A 2,800-nucleotide genomic window follows, 5' to 3' on the forward strand; every position below is an offset into this window, starting at 1 on the left:
GGGAGGTGCTGGTTTTGGGGCTGGCGCCGTCTTCCGAGTACACATTTTTGGTGTATGCTTCTCCAGTTGGAAACTATTTCAAGGTTGTGTTTACGTTTTCAATTTTAATTCGATTGAATCAAGGGGATATTAAGGAGTTTGTGGATAAGGTTTAATTGTTGTGATTTGCAGGAAGAGACTGTGCCGATCAGCTTGTACGTTGAGGATGAGTTCCATCGCGCTGGCTGCGGTGGTTCTGGAGGTGTGAAGAGCGTCACGAATTATGTGCCGGTATGTAAGTGTTGCATCTTTCTGCCAACTGTTTGATGAAAGTTCTAAATGAAGTTGGCTACTGAAAGTTCGTCAAAGTGTTTTTATTTTTTTATTTTTATGATTTTGATATCAATTAATTTCGTCCTGCTTGTAAAAACATGTTTCTTAGTATGAATTATCGAAATAATGTTTTTGATGCACGACTAAATTTAACAAATTTACAAAGTTCATTTGATATTTAATAGTAGTAAATCAATTATAGGTGAGGTCATGAACTGCTAGTAATCATGGAGAGCATGAACTACCAAGCAAGCCACTATGCCACTCAGGGTGATGAGCAGACGTTGCTCCAGCGCCTGCATCAAGAGCTTTACAATCTCAAGTTTCTAATCGTGGATCACGCACGCTTTGCCGGATAAGGAGAACGACAGTCAGATTCTTCTCACCACTAGGCTTCGGGAGGTCACTCATAAAATTTCTGAAAAATCTAGTTTACTTCATGAGATGCAGCCGCTCGGGCTGGAGCACAGCTGGCAGTTGCTCTGTTATCTTACCTTCGGTGATATGCTGAAAAATGATAATGATGATGTTACATTGCCCTGCCCTCCTCACTTGAAGAAAATTGGAATATCGATCGCCGAGAAATGTAAAGGTCTTCCTCTGTCACTGGTTGTGGTTGGTGGTCTTCTCATTCAGGAGACAGAAAAGATACTGCTGATGTTGCTGCAATGGGGGAGGGTTCCTACTTGGAGATCTTGGCTATAGAGCTACCTTTACTTGACCGCTAGACTTCAAGGTTGTTTCCTTTAACTAGGTGCATTCCCGGAAGATTGTGAGATACGTGCCTCTAAACTCATCGAACTTTGGGTTGGTGAAGGCTTCTTCCTAAAACCTGCATTACCCACACAAACCATGGACAACTATTGTGGTTTCTTACTTTTGAACTTAGCAGTATTTAATATATATGATATGTCAATCAGTTCAACAACTTGTATTGAAATGTCAACAACGCAAAAATAATTCTTATAATTGAAAAAGAAAAACTATTTTCTCTTAATTTTTTATTTGAAACAAGTTCTGGTATCATGATCATGCAATACATGTCAATAGCTTTCGTATCAAATGTCAACAACTTATATGAAAATATCTACAGCTTGTATATCAAATGTCAACAGCTTGTCAACAACTTGTATATAGCGTCAACAACTCAAAAACAATTCTTGTAATTAAAAAATAGCAACTATTTTATCTTAATTTTTTTATTTGACACAATTTCTGGCATCATGATCATACAACACATGTCAATGGCCTGCATATCAAATGTCAACAACTTATAGCAAAATGTCAACAGCTTGTCAACAACTTGTATATAGTGTCAACAACTCAAAAACAATTCTTGTAATTAAAAAATAACAACTATTTTATCTTAATTTTTTTATTTGACACAAGTTCTGGCATCATGATCATACAACACATGTCAATAGCCTACATATCAGATGTCAAGAACTTATAGCAAAATGTCAACAACTTGTCGACAACTTGTGATATTGATTTTCGCGGATTCCTCCTTTCTCATGTATAGCTCCATCGATGCATTCTGTTTCCTAGGTCCATCGCTCGGATCCACCTCCACCTCCAACACCGCCGGCACACTGTGCCTCAGATCCTTGGACGATTTCGTCACCTCCACGAGCTCGCGAGATCTGAAGCAGAAGAGTTCCGAATCGAACGGCAGCCATGGTGTCCGGCAGCTCTTCCCTCGTGGCATCCATTAGCTTCTCCAGTGATTCTGCAGCTCTCTTGAAGGCCTTCAATAGAGAAAAACAGAGGATAGTATATCATGTCACCACATCCAATCAAAGAAACAAAATCATTGCATATCAATATCCAGAATACCAAACGTCAACAACTCGTCTTAAAATGTCAATAACTAAAAAAATAACACTTATAATTCACATATCAATATCGAGAATATCAATGTCAACAACTCGTATTAAAATGTCAACAACTAAAAAATAACACTTATAATTCGCATTTCAATATCGAGAATATCAAATGTCAACAACTCGTATTAAAATGTCAACAACTAAAAAATAACACTTATAATTCACATATCAATACCGAGAATAACAAATGTCAACAATTCGTATTAAAATGTCAACAACTGAATAATAACACTTATAATTCACAAATCAATACTGTAACATCCCAAAAAAAAAATACTTTTATTTTAATATGTCGATTGGAAATTTCATTTATGAAATTTAATTGTTCCTACTTGATTGAGTTGACTATGTGGAATAAATTGTCATGAGTGATTTGGAATAAATTGTCATGAGTGATTTGGAATAAAGTGTTATTTATATTATTCAATGTGGGTGATTAATTAAGTAAATCATGCATTTTGTTCTAGCCAAATAAAGTGGCTATTTTCGGCCCCCTCCAATTATTGGAAACTATATTCTCTTTCTTGGATTTTATTAATTGTTTTGGGATATTTATCCAAATTAAATCCAATTAAATCTTGTCACATTTTATTCCCTCACCC

The sequence above is a fragment of the Salvia splendens genome, chromosome 15, assembly GCF_004379255.2.
Source record: "Salvia splendens isolate huo1 chromosome 15, SspV2, whole genome shotgun sequence".
Taxonomy (NCBI): Eukaryota; Viridiplantae; Streptophyta; class Magnoliopsida; order Lamiales; family Lamiaceae; genus Salvia; species Salvia splendens.